Source organism: Vulpes vulpes, chromosome 16 (genome assembly GCF_048418805.1).
Source record: "Vulpes vulpes isolate BD-2025 chromosome 16, VulVul3, whole genome shotgun sequence".
Taxonomy (NCBI): Eukaryota; Metazoa; Chordata; class Mammalia; order Carnivora; family Canidae; genus Vulpes; species Vulpes vulpes.
In genome coordinates, this window is record NC_132795.1 from 23,317,991 (window position 1) to 23,331,797 (window position 13,807).

Genomic DNA, 13,807 nt, shown 5'->3' on the forward strand with positions numbered 1-13,807 from the left:
CCTGGGAAGAGGCTTCTTCAAGTCAACTTGGAAAAAGGACGTAAAAGAAACTGGACAGAACCTGAAGACTCTCAAGCAGGAACAGGCTATTAATGTTATCCTTGTGCTATTTCATATGAGACAACCCAGACTTTGAGTGATACACCAATTTCAGAGCATTATGTTCTGAGATAATTAACTTATTGAGGCCAGAGTATGAGACCACAATCATATCCCTGCAAGTATGGTTGGGCATTTCCTTGAAGGCAGTGGATTTCCCACTATCAATCACTTGAGAAAAAGTAGTTCCAGAAGCAAGAGAGGAAACTCTTGGACTTTGGTGGGGGCAAAAATTTCTTACCCATTCCCTGCCTCTTGGCTATTTGTAATAAACCTATAAGTAAAAGATAAATTCTGTTGTTTTCCTGGTAATAGGAATCAAGCCATTACCAACTACGTGGAAACAGGCTAGGGAAAAACCATATTTATACTAAAGCTAAGCTTGTGAGTCCTGGTACGACTTCCTAGCAGAAGAAGTCTGGATCTATGTAATCTGAAAGTCATCCCACCCAGTTAGCATTTGTACATGTTTTTGTCTGCCTTTTGATTATATCCAAACATAGTAAAACCTAGTTAAAGGTTACAGCCTGATGGATGACTTCCAAATGGTAGAGTAAGAACCTCCTGAAAATCTGCTATTCTCTAAACACAATGAAAACAGGCAAAAATTATCAAAACTTATTCAGAACTCTGGAAATTAACTAAAGACTTGCAACGATCCAAGGAGTTTTATTCAAGAAAAATGGCTGAATCTCAGAATGAACTGTGGGTTTTGTGGCACTTTAACTTGCATTAATCCTGTCTGCCTCTTGCCAGCTCTATGATATCCTTGAAAAACCATAGCCTAGGCTGTTGGTTGTTGGTATTTACAACAGCTGTAAGCACCAACAGCCTAGCAGCCACTGGCAGGAGGAGACCGTATTTGAACCTCCTCGATAGCCTCATCCCCAGAAAACTGTCATGATTTGACTTATCTGGAAGCTCACGGAAAAGCTTCATTTTCAAGGCTGGTCTTGTTTGGCCTATGAGAGAGGCTCTATCCCTAAGGTACTTGATAAAACATCACAGCTTCCCAGGCAGCATGTCCAGTTTGGAAGAACAAGAAGATGACCACAAAACTTGAAAGGAAAAATTAGGGAATGAAATATCCACAGCAAGCTCTGAAAAACTTCTATATATTTCTGGGATTCTAGAGGGTCATATCCACACTCAGGAGCTATGTGCATGCCCAGAAAAGGCTTGAGAAGACCCTAATCTTTCAATCTGACATACTTTGAGGCTATTCACAAGCAGGAAGTAAAGGTTAAGACAGAGTTGTAAACTGCCTACTGAAGTACTGACTTTATGCCCCAATGCACATTCAGAGTTCCTCAGCAAAGGCTGACTTTCTGTCTCAAGGAACTTAAATCTCTGTCTCCTTCTTAGCTGACCACTTAGAAAATCAACCAGAGATTTCAGTGGCTGCAAATGACCAAGAATACAGACCACAGAATTAACCTAAGAAAGTAACTAAACAAGCAAACAATAACAAAAGGAAAGGGTGACAATCTGATTTTTAGGGTCACGTTATATTAAGTGCTCCATTTTCCACAAAAAAAAAAAAAATTATAAAACAGGCATTAACACATAAACACACACACACATACACACACACACACACACTCTTCAGGAAATTATAGCCCACACACAGGAAAACCAAGTCAATAAAAGCTGTCCCTGATAAGATTCGGGCATTGGGCTTACTAGACAAACACTTTAAATCTCCTATTATAAATATTTTTTTAAAAACTAAAGGAAACCGTGTTTAAAATACGAAAGGAAAGTATGAGAACAATATTTTATCAAATAGAGAATAAAGAATAAGGAAAAATCAAGTGAAAAGTCTGGGGTTGAAAAGGGTGATAGCTAAAATGAAAAATTCGGTAGAGAGCCTCAACAGCACATTTGAAGTGACAGAAGAAAGAATCTGAAAATTTTAAGTCAGGTTAAATAAGATTATTCAACCTGATGGACAGAAATGAAAAAGGATAAAGAAAAATAAATAGACCTTCAGAGATCTATGGGTCATTATCAAATATATCAATGTCTGCATGAGAGCCCAGAAAGAGAATACTTGGAGAAATAATAGTCCAAAAGTGCCCAAATTTGATGAACACTATCAATATCCACATCTAAGATGCTTAACAAACCCAAGTAGAATTAAATTAAAAGATATCCAAAAAAAATAAAAAATAAAAAGGTAAAAAAATAAAAATTAAAGAAAAAGGGGGGGGGGTATCCCTGGGTGGCTCAGAGGTTTAGTACCTGCCTTCAGCCCAGGGCATGATTCTGGAGTCCTGGGATTGAGTCTCACGTCGGGCTCCCTGCATGGAGCCTGCTTCTCCCTCTGCCTGTGTCTCTGCCTCCCTCCCTCTCTCTCTCTCTCTCTCTCATGAATAAATAAATAAAATCTTAAAAAAAAAAAAGATATCCTATGCACATTATACTCAAACTCCCAAAAAAACAAAGAGAATCCTGAAAGTAGCAAGAGAAAAGTGATTCCTTCCTTATATACAAAGATGCTCAACGAGATTAAGAGCTGACTTCTGGTCAAAAGCCATTGAGGCCAGAAAGAAATGAGGTGACATTCAAAGTACTGAAAGAACACCTGTCCACCTGAAGAATTTTTACCTTCACAACTATTCTTCAAAAGGAAGGAGAAATTTTAAGACATTCTCAGATAAACAAAAAATGAGAGAATAATTGCCAGCCAACTCATGGCCAATAACAACCCACCTTAGATTATTTATACATCATGGCCTAATGGTTGCCTTTATGTTTCCATCATTGCTCTTTTTATTTTAGACTTGAAATATGTGTATCTGTCTTTTATTCCAGACTAAAAATTGTGCTATAGCCCTGAACTTGTTTAGGATATATTTATACATCAATGGGAATTGATATATACTTATTAAACTTTAATGTAAGCAAGTATCAGATTTAAAAGTACGCTTTCTCCTATTTTGAATTAAAATGTGAATGTAACTCTGCCTGAGTCTAGAAGCATGCCAATAACATAATTTATCCTTTCCTTAAATTTTGTATCTAGGAGGTAAGAATCAAGAGATGGAAAAGGGGACTAACTATAACCATTTTCTAAAATTCACAAATTTTAGTTAACTCCTAACAGTCGATTAGGCTAATACACTTCAAAAAAAAAAAGTTCATTATTTGAGAACTCTGAGTACAGACTCTGCTCATCTTTAACAAAGATGCTTTTAAAAAAAAAAAATCAAGCACCATGTTCACCTGTGCATCTGAATGTGCCCAGCCTCAGTCCCATCATCTTTGACCATTGTTTTCAGATCAACTCATCTCCTACTCCTTGACTCCATGCCAGAAAGTTCGTTGGATATGCTGTGGTCTTTTTAACTCAGTGGCTCCACTAACATAATCAGATTCTTCATCTTTTAAGACCAAAATATCCCTTCCTCTATACATTCTTTTCTGATATCCTGGGCAATTGGTCACTTCCTCCTCTGCAGTTCCACTTCCACTTTTATTTTGTGTAAGAACTTACCACATTATACAATAATTATCTGCTGCATGGATGCTACCATTAGACTCTGATCTCCTCCAGAAACAACACCTCTCATGGATCTCTGTATCCTTGACCCTCAACACAGTAACCAGGAGGGCCTCAGTGAGGATTGGCTCAATGAATTATTTGAATAGGTAACTAATGAATTATAGGTATAAAAGCCTATAATGGAATAATTGGGGGTCCTTACCCTAACAGTTTCTAATACCAGCTACTTGCTAATAATGTGCTTTTTGATAATCCATCAATGTAAAAATCCCCTGCTCATTCATGACTACTATTCGTACAGAGAGGATGTGAGTAGCCAATGCTCACATCTAGGACACTTTACCTATGTTTTGCTTATTTGAATAAACATATGAAGCAGTACCCTTGAGAAACAATCAATGCTAACCTCAGCAACTTGACCGCTCATGTCAATCAATGGCCGATCAGTTCCCTCACAAGTATTACAAACGGGCCCAGGTATGTCCGACTTTGAGGATGAATGCAGGTCTCCCAGAGAATGAGGTACACATGCTCAAGTACCTCTAAGCACCTGAATTAATCATCTAATGATTCTAAACACATATACTCTATTACATTGCACAACACTCAGCATATGGTAGATGTTTGACATGTGCTATGTTAATTAAATACAGTGGTCTTGACTTAAACAATATAATTATCTCCTGCACCCTTCTCTACATTTTCCATTTCTATCCCTAATCAAAGGCGGGTTCTCTCTTTCAGCACATCTTTTCAGCAAGGAAATAAATTATTTTTCAGAATGATTTTCTATAGTTATTCCTCTTGAGATTAGTTCAGCTTGCATTGCCAGTACTTGATGCCTCAAATAGAAATCCTCTTAGTTTCCCATTTAGGAATTTGCACTGAAATAGGAACAAGTTTAATCTGATCACACAGAAATAGTATCTTTTCATTGGGCTCACAGCCATTGTGAGCTCTCTTGAATTCACTCTCAAGATTTTGCTAAATGAGTTTTCTGCAAGACAATCATAAAACTGCTTGTCTCCCAATTTTTCTCCAACTTTTTTCTTTTCTAAAATCATTAGTATTTATTTTTCCACAGTCAACTATCATTTACATTTCTCTCCCTGAGATGGACTCCTTGGCCTAAGGATCTGTCACAGATCCACACATATTATCTTCTCTTGGCCCACATTTAAATACTATGGAGTCACCTTTTTGTCTATGGCCAAGTAGAATTCAGCATAATCAAGAAGTTGGAAAAAGAAGTGCTTCTTTACATTCCTGTTAATGATAGGTCATTTGGAAATAATTACACCTGATAGATGAGAAAAAATTCTAAACATATTTCTCTGCAAAATCTTATATGAAGTCATGTGTGTAGAGTATCAGGTTTTCTATGTGTGTGGGTTTTAACAAATATTTTATTTATTTATTTGACAGAGAGCACAAACAGGATGAGTGACAGGCAGAGGGAGAGGGAGAAGCAGGCTCCCACCAAGCAGGGAGCCAGATGCAAGACTCAATCCCAGGATCCTGGGTTCAGGACCCGAGCCAAAGGCAGACACATAACTGACTGAGCCAGAATATCAGTTTTTAAAGTATTAGTTTGGACTGCTATAACAAAACACTACAAATTGGGTGCCTTAAAAAACACATTTCTTAGAGTTCTGGAGGCTGGGAAGTCCAAGATCAAGGCACCAGCAGATTCAGTTACAGAGGAGAGCCCTGTTCCTGACTGTCTGCTCACTGTGTTCTCACATGACATAGAGGGAGGGAGAGCAAGCCCTCTGGTGTCTCTTCTTATAAGAACACTAAACTGGGGCACCTTGGTGGCTTAGTCAGTTAAGCATCTGCCTTCAGCTCAGGTCGTGGTCCCAGGGTCCTAGGATCAAATCCTGAGTCAGCTGCCTGGCCCACAGGGAGTCTGCTTCTCCCTCTGCCCATGTTCTCTTCTCCATCACATATGCACTCTCTCTTAAATAAATAAAACCTTTAAAAAGAAAACAAACTCAGGGAACTAATCACATCATAAAGGCTCTGCCCTCATGATCTATCTAAACCTAAATATCTTCAAAAGGTTCTAGCTTCAAATACTGTTACATGAAGATTAGAGCTTCAAGACATGAACCTTGAGGGTATAAGGTATATAACTCCACCCATAGATTAACATAATCTTATAAAAAAAGAGTAAGTTAAAAAAAAATAAAAATAAAATAAAAAAGAGTAAGTTACAGTTCAAACTCAGCCAACTCATTCTTCCTTTATAGTGAATATCTTTATAAATCTCATTAAAATTTTGATCAAAATTTCTGAAATTGTAATTTTTTTAAAAAGTTGCTAATATTACTAGTGACATTTGAGGAATTCATTTTATTGTAACTTATTCCTTTAGGCATTTTATAATTCATTGGGCTTTTCAGATATCACTGTTGAAAAATTTATAAGAATGGTTGAAATTAAAAGACTGACAATACAAAATAAAATGAAGACACAGAATAACTGAAATTCTTGTATATTGCTGGTGATATACTGAAATTGGTACTCATTTATACTCATTTATAAGCGTAAACTGGGAAATGCTAAAAAGTCCATCAACAGTAGAATAGATTTAAAAAATTGTGGTGTAATCATACAATAGAATACTGCATAGCAAGAAAGAGATATTAGAACTGATACCTAATAAATGAATCTTACAGACATAACCAATGAGCAAAAGTAGCTAGACAAAGGAGTATGTATCAATTTTACTTATATGAATTTCAAAAACCGATGAAAACAATCACTGCTGATAAACATGAGAATAGTAGTCATCTGAGTGGGAAGAAGCATTGAGGGACTCTTCTGGGGCTAGATGTGCTCCATATCTTGATCTAGGTTTTGGTTACAGAAATATGTTATTTATTAAAATTCCTCAGGTATATACTTAAGATACATGTACTTTATGGTACACATATCATTCTTTAATAAATATTAAAATGATTTAAAAAGAGGATTTAAAAGTATAATTAACAACCTGACACACATTATACTCATTAAATGCCTAAATAATGGTGAGCCATATGTTCCTCAAAAGTTATTCACTACTTTGTCCATCAACTTCTCCAAAAGATCCCCTTATGAAATTCCATACACACTGAAGCCCAATTATGACCTCAAGGCTCTCTGGGAGCCTTCATCTAACTATGGCAACAAGGTATTTTTCTTATAAAATTAGATTTTCACTTTGCCACTCAGCTTCAAAAATAAGTAACCCGGGATCCCTGGGTGGCACAGCGGTTTGGCGCCTGCCTTTGGCCCAGGGCGCGATCCTGGAGACCCAGGATCGAATCCCACGTCGGGCTCCCGGTGCATGGAGCCTGCTTCTCCCTCTGCCTATGTCTCTGCCTCTCTCTCTTTCTCTCTCTGTGACTATCATAAATAAAAAAAATAATAAGTAACCCAATGAATAGCAATCTATACATAAAGTCTGTGTTCATATACAACTTAGATCATCCAAAATAGGATGTTTGAGAGTAAAAAGAAATATCATTAATAATTACTCAGGGACAACATTCTCAAACTAAGATTGTCTCGGATAAACTAGATGTATGGTCACATTTTGTACAGGTGGTAAAACTATAAAGAAAAGCAAGGAAAACATTAACCTAAATTTCAGGACTGTGATTAACTTGGACAAAAGTAAGGTTGCCATGAGGAAGAAACACAGAGATCTTGAAAGTTTCTCTCTCAATCAATATACGTATACAATAAACAGATATGTATAGAGATAGAGATATACACACACATATATATGTACATGTGTGTTGATCTACTTTTAAAACTACATACATGCATTTATATATTCTCCATGCATAAAAATTCATAATACATTGTTTAGGTTATGATTAAAAGTAATCATAAAACCCAGAATTAAGGTAACAAGCATAGGTATAGTATTGACTTATGCTTATCATTATGGTAAAAAGTTCAAGTCACTGATTAGTCTTTGGTTATACCCATATATTTTTTTTTATAAGAAATAGGATTTATCAGTAGGCATGAATAAGCAGGGGGTAGTGTCAAGGTTCTCATGAGTCTAGCACCTGCCATTTGTCTAGGAGGCCATGATTAGGCATGTATTTGGGATGAGTCACTTTTCAGCTACCCTGTCTTCAAATTCATCAACATTATACTTAGTAAAGTGATGTCATTTTCTAGTGACCAGGGAACTTGAACTTGGTCCTGTATAGGGCTTCAACTACATATTCCTTGTTCTGCAGCTTAATGTGGATGGACATAACGACTTGGTCAATATGGATGCTGGCCACTGTACCATAGGGCTTTCTGAAGGCACCCCACATACCTCTTTGTAGCCCATCAGTTCCAGCACAACATCTTGACATGGATGACGTAGAAGGGGTGGAGCCGAACTTGGATGTGAAAGCCGTATTTACCATAACTTTTCACCATGTACTTGTTGACACAGACAAAGGAAGCATCCAGGGCTTTAAAAGAGAGCTGCTGATATTCACCTGACACCACATGGCCATGGTATGGGCAATCATTCACTTCTGCCTTCTTCCATCCCAGGTTAAAGATGTATATCTTGGCATCAGGGACATCTCTGCAGAAGGGGGACTTTGGATATGGTTTGTTCTTACAATATTGGTAACACTAGACATGGTAACACATCTGTGGGGGCCCAAAGGAAGAGAAGAGGTTATATCCACATTTTTTGTAATGTCTTTGTTTGGGAAGGAATTCTTTTACACAAAACCACCAGTTATTTGGGCTATAATTTTATTTTTTTAAAAAAACAAGTTTTAAATATTAAAGCAGGAGTAGTTCTTTGGGTATAAATATAAAAAAGCTTCAATTTACAAACTACAGATACGTCATAGCACAGATAGTCAGCTAACATTGGAAAATAGGATGTTGATTTTCTCTTTCTCTTCGTTCTCTTTTCCTTGAAGATATCGGCATGGCCAGAGGCCAAAGATGTGACAGGATCAAGGAGGTAGCAATGTAGTTGGGATATTGATTTTATACAAGTAGTTGAGCAAGTAAATACATATATTGATCATAATAGGAGTCAGGCTCTCAATGAAATACAAGGCAATGTTAGCTGCTAGGGTAGGAAGAGCTCCTATTTTGGAGAATAGGAAAGCAAGCACACTGGGAGGTACAAATGTGACACAGTGTTCAGGGGCCATTTGAGGTTTATATTGGTTTCTTATTGCTGCTTTAACAAATTATCAATCACTTGGTAGCTTAGGACAACACAAATTTATTACCTTAAATGCTAGAAGTCAGAACTCTGAAATGGGAGTTCACTGGGCTAAAATCAAGGTATCACCAAGGCCACACTCCTTCTGGAGGCTATAGGAGAAAATCTATTTCCTTGCATTTTTCGGCTTCTAGAGGCCGCCTGCATTCTTTGATCATGGTTCCCTTCCCCCACCTTCAAAGCCAGTAGTGTAGCATCAAATCTCTCTCTCTCTCTCTGACCTCTGTTTCCATTGTCACACCTCCTACTCTGCTTCTGCCTTGGTCATCACATCACCTTCTGTGAATCTGCTTTGAGACATGAGCATCTTAGGTGAGGAGGATTATTCTTTCTATCACACGCTAGGACTCTGACGTGAGAGCAATCGAAAAAAAATTGTACTTTTCTACAGCTGCTAGGGGGGAAGCTGTAGGACTTGGTTTCACCAGGACTATACCCTATCAACCCTGGAGGGAGAAAGGGAAAGAAGGTAATTGTAGTGATGGGTCTTAGAATCTTAAGTTGGATGGGAAAGGAAGAGAAGACCCGGGAGAGGTAGAAGAGAAGATTGTTAATGAGATAAGGTCAATGGGCTAAAGGCCTCATGAGGTCAAAGAACTGCTGAATGGGATGCCTACAATTGACTTGTGAATGCAAGGAGTAAAGATTTCAGCGGTGTTCGTTCATGATGTGGATGAAGTCACACCGTGAATGTGGTGTTAAGGTGTAACCACAGGAAAGGACAGCTGAGGTGAGACAAAAGAACATTTACTGGATGCAGGGGCATCACTTCCAATTATTCTAGAAAAGCTGTAAAAAGGAAACTCATTGAACCAAAGGGGTAAAGGTGACATCTGTCAACAAATGCAGCCCCATGGGACCAGGGTAAAAAAAAATTTTTTCCTAACAAGCTTATTTTTCTAATCCTGCTTATTAGCAAAGCCAAAAAAAAAAAATCAGGTATTATTAGAAAATTAAAATTTTTCTGTGCTAAACCTTTTCATTAATTTCATGAATTAATCTGAGTTGGTGTAATGAGCTAAATTGTGTTCCCCAAAATTTATTTGTTGGAGCCCTAACCTCCACTACCTCTAAATGTGACTATATTTGGAGATTGTGCCTTTACAGAAGTGATTAAGTTAATGTAAGGCAGATAGACTGGGCTTTAATTCCGTCTAACTGGTGTCCTTATAAGAGGAGGAAATTTGAACACCCCAAAAGAGAAGACCATGGATGCACTATGCACAGAGAAAAGACCATGTAAGGACACTGTGAGTAGGCAAGCATTCATCTGCAAGTTGAGGAGAGAGGCTGCAGGAAACTCCAAACCTGACACCTCAGTTGTGGACCTCACAGGTTCCACAACTGTGAGGAAAATTCCTGTTGCTAAGCCATTTAGTCTGTGGTATTTTGTTATGGCAGCCCTAGCAAACTAATGTACCTAGTTTGTTTTAGAGATTATGATTTAGAAACCGCTCCTAATTTTAACACTACTTTAGAAAGTTTTTTTCTATCTGGAAGTTTTTTCCTTTTTAGGGTCTCAGGATTCATTCTATCTTCATCTTGAATTCTCTGAATCTTAATGAAGAGAGAACAGAGAAGTATTCATGTGACTGGAGGAAAGGTAGGTGGTGGCCTATTAACCATTGGCCACCAGACTTTGCTTCAATCTGCATGGATGCAGGCGTGGTACGCGGAGACTATGTTGTGAAATGCTCATCAGCAAGAACACACACCAAGTCTTTTCCATAGTCTGTGTCTGGAAAAGTTTGAGTGCAAGCTGGCAGTAATTTAAGAGCAATCTAAGAGTCCAAGTTCTTTCCTGCTTTCCTCTACCACATGTCTTCCTTGTGGCAACTGATTTTCCATTGGCAGGCGGACAGAAGTTTTGTCATATCCGAGTTAAGGTGTTCCTGCTAAAATATCCAGGAAAACAGCCGGGATAGAAGAGGAGGTTGTACAGGCCTAAGCAGCAAAAAGTGAAACATATAAATTAAATGTTCTATAAAAGATGACTTGACAAGATGACCCACATTGTACTACAAAGACATTAAAGAGGCAATTTAATCTATTTGGAAATATTACAACAGGAACATAATGTCGTGTCATTATGTAGTTCAACTTTTGCTTCTTAGCTACCATGACATTAATTTGTGGATACCTTTCTACTCTCTCTGACCTTGAAGTATTTATAGAAACCACCAAACTTTTGGCCACCGAGAAACTTGTGAAGTTCCCATGGTGGGGGGGGGGGGGGGAAGAGTAGAAATTGGTCAGTAAACACAAGGTGAGAGTCTCTGTGTTATTTCCCATGCCACCAATCTGACTCATCATTGGCAGCAGAGATCTTTTGTAAGGATCTTCCCCTGGTGCAGTTAAAGCAGGCCACCTGCAGGGTTCACTGTGACAACCTTGAGCACAACATCTGAAGCACACTCCATCTTTATGGAACCCCATGAGGCCTTCCCACTGTTCCCTCAGCTAATGCACCAGGTGCAGGGAAGATCTTCTTTTCCAGAACATGTCTGGATGTTCCATTTGATGCCCAATAGGCTGGGTATAAATAGTAGCCCGCCACAAATGCTTTCCATTGCCAAAAATACATGGCAAGAGAAATGCCTCTGTTTGAATGCTTACAGCACAGAGGGATACGGGTATTAAAAAAAAAAAAAAAAGATTTATTTCTTCATGAGCAAGAGAAAGAGAGTGAGCAAACAGAGGGGAGAGAGAGAATCCTGAAGCACATTCTGTACTAAGTATGGAGCCCGACACAGGGGCTCGATCCGAGGACCCTAAGATCATGACCTGAGCTGAAATCAAGAGTCAGCCTCTTACCTGACTGTGCCACCCAGGTGCCCTGTGTGCATGTATTTTTAAACAAACAACAGAGTTAAAGGCATAATTATCACTCTTGCCTCCTTTACATTAGAGTCTCCTGCACTACAAGAGAACAACCAATCTTAACATATTGCATAAAATCATAGAACCCAAGCCCTTCATTTTACAAATAAAGTCCAAAGACAGTTCAATGTCTCATGGAAGGTCACAATAATTTCTTAGTATTTGATCAAACATACTTGCTAGAAGTTTACAGGCCCCATGTCCCACAAGTTCTGATTCAGTGAGCCTGTGTAAATTTACATTTTATGTGTAAAATCTACATTTTAACAAGCATCGCTGGTAATTCTTTGCAGATGAGACATACTGAGATTACTAAAGCCAAGTCTCAACCATTGGCCTCTCCAGTGGCAGCAAACTACCTGTGGCTTCAATAGCCCAAAGATCTCTTATTATGTATAGCTTCACAATAACATTCTTGTTTAAATCCTAAATCTTTGCAAGTCTTGTTGGGCCATGCTGTAGCATGGCTCACAGCCAACTAAAAAGTTTGTAATTATTTATTCAGAAAGCAGTAAAGAGATATGAATAATAAATATTTTATTTATAAAAGTATGAAATCAGAGATAAAATAGTAAAATCAGTAGCACTTGGAACACTGGACTAGCTATTAAAGCAAATGCCTTTTAAACAGACTAACTTGGAGTTGAAAAATGTTTCCCCTTCTTCCTCCAAATTCCCAGATTTGACCAGTGTCAGCTCATCAGTATAAGAAGGGACAACATGACAGGGAGAGGCAGAGGCTGCTGGTATGGGACAATGGAAGTACACCAACCAGGAGACGGGAGATGTGGCTATTGACTTCAGCTGTCCTACTAGGTAAATCAGGGTTTGATCTATTCTTTTGTTGATCATCCAGACCAAGATTTGGCAAATATTTTCTGTAAAAGGTCAGATAGTAGGTATTTTAGGCTTTGCAGCCCATGATCTCTGTCACAACTATTCAACACAACTGTGGTAGTGAGAAAGCAGCCACACACAATAAGTAAATCAGTGACACAGCTATGTTTCCTATAAAACTTTTTACAAAAACAGGAAGAGTGAAATTGAGCCCAAAGGCTGTGGTTTGCTAACCTGAGATCTGGACTTAACATGATAGATGAAATGTTAACATATATCAAATTTAAAGGCATATCATAATACAGTGTAGCCATCACATTGTAAAGAACATACACACACACACACACACACAAATTGAGGAAATATTCTTGCAGTATTCTACAACTATAACCCAAGTCAGCAAAAAGTCTCTTATCTCTTTGACGAATCAATGAAGCTCTAAAATACATCAAAGCTATTTCACTTTCATCTTATTTGTCAACATAAATAAAAATATCAACAAACATCTATGCTGGAACCACTCTTCTTAAAAATAGATATATCTATTCTGAATCAGTGTGTCTCTCGGTTTTTTTGTGTGTGTCAGAAAACTGTTGAAAATTGGCAGACATAGTCACTTAGGTTTTTCTTGTTTTCTTTCTCTTATTTTTAAACATTAGAACTCATAACACTTACTCTAGTACTTATTTTGCTAATTTACTCTACAAATTAGGATGCTTTGAGCAAGAAATAACAGAAAACTTCATTCAACCTGTCTTTATTTATTTATTTATTTATTTTTAAATTTTTATTTATTTATGATAGTCACAGAGAGATAGAGAGAGAGGCAGAGACACAGGCAGAGGGAGAAGCAGGCTCCATGCACCGGGAGCCCGATGTGACATTCGATCCCGGATCTCCAGGATCGCGCCCTGGGCCAAAGGCAGGCGCCAAACCGCTGCGCCACCCAGGGATCCCCAACCTGTCTTTATAAGTAAGAGTCTTGACTTGCATGAGTAGAAGTGTAGAAGATGAGATTTCAGAGTTGACATTGTGACTCTGACTCCCTGTTATTCTCTGCTGTGTGTGGCTTTCTCTGCAGCTTGCATCTCAACTGAGAAGTAATTTGAAGCCTTTAGTGAAGAGTTGTTCAAAAAGTTTACAAATTGAATAATTGAAAATAGTTTCAGATATTTAACTGTTAAAGTGTTAATCACAGCAAGCAAAAAATGTGGAAACAAACTCAATGTTTA

The 13,807-nt window shown here is 38.0% G+C and overlaps 1 pseudogene; it reads right to left on the minus strand.

Moving 5' to 3' along the window:
• Positions 1–7,659: 7,659 nt before the first annotated feature.
• The window catches only part of LOC112922808 (large ribosomal subunit protein uL16-like), a 44,804-nt pseudogene continuing 38,656 nt past the window's right edge, over positions 7,660–13,807 (minus strand).